This window comes from Vigna unguiculata, chromosome 11, assembly GCF_037176805.1.
Source record: "Vigna unguiculata cultivar grain cowpea cultivar isolate G323 ecotype 2 chromosome 11, ASM3717680v1, whole genome shotgun sequence".
NCBI classification, from domain to species: domain Eukaryota; kingdom Viridiplantae; phylum Streptophyta; class Magnoliopsida; order Fabales; family Fabaceae; genus Vigna; species Vigna unguiculata.
This window is the reverse complement of record NC_140802.1, coordinates 33,957,595-33,958,354: the sequence shown is the minus strand read 5'-3', so window position 1 is coordinate 33,958,354 and position 760 is coordinate 33,957,595. Positions and strand designations below refer to the sequence as shown.

At 27.2% G+C, this 760-nt stretch overlaps 1 non-coding gene across 1 annotated transcript; it reads right to left on the bottom strand.

Annotated features, from left to right (window-relative positions):
- Window positions 1-216: 216 nt before the first annotated feature.
- TRNAR-CCU (transfer RNA arginine (anticodon CCU)) lies at window positions 217-289 on the bottom strand. Its single transcript has one exon. It is a non-coding gene; the product is annotated as a tRNA-Arg (tRNA).
- Between the last annotated feature and the right edge of the window lie 471 nt (window positions 290-760).

The window sequence follows — 760 nt, the reverse complement described above, 5'->3', positions numbered from 1 at the left end:
TTCTCAACAAACTTTTAAGAAGGCTAAATTAATGAAAGATAAAAAGAACAAACAAAAAAAACTTCTTTGATTTAGCAAAATTTTTATTTAAATAAAATAAAAAATCGTTGGAAATATTTGCTAGTAAAATTTTATTATGAAAATACACCCTTCTGTTTTAACAATAGCTTTCTTGAGTGGTAGTTAAGAATATACAAATGTAAAAAATCCAAAAAGCGCACCAGGTAGGGGTCGAACCTACGACCTTCTGCTTAGGAAACAGACGCTCTATCCACTGAGCTACAAGCGCACCTGATATTATAGATTACAACTTACTATTATTTTTCCTTTATTTAAAAATAACAAAAGGACTCAAACTCATCATCCCTCAGAAAAGAAAATCATAAAGATAGAAAAAAGGAACATACTCAAAGTTTTAATTTTCGTGGCAATAAAATTAATTAATAAAATGTTTGGAATACACTTAAAATTTTCCCCCTTTATGTTGCCTATATTATGAAGTGTTTAGAATACCCTTAAAATTTGTTAAAATTATAAAATTAGAAAAAAGAAAGAAAGGAGGATTAAAAAAAAGATTATAAATTAGTTGTAATAGACTATAATTGTCAAGTGTGTTGAATCTTTGAATTACAAATTAGTGGGTACATCAATGTAACATAAAATAACTTTTACCACGTTCAAGGTTATAGACGTATGTATTATTCGGTCCTTCTTCATTATCGTTAGCTCATTGTAGCATTTGTGGTACAAAATTATAATT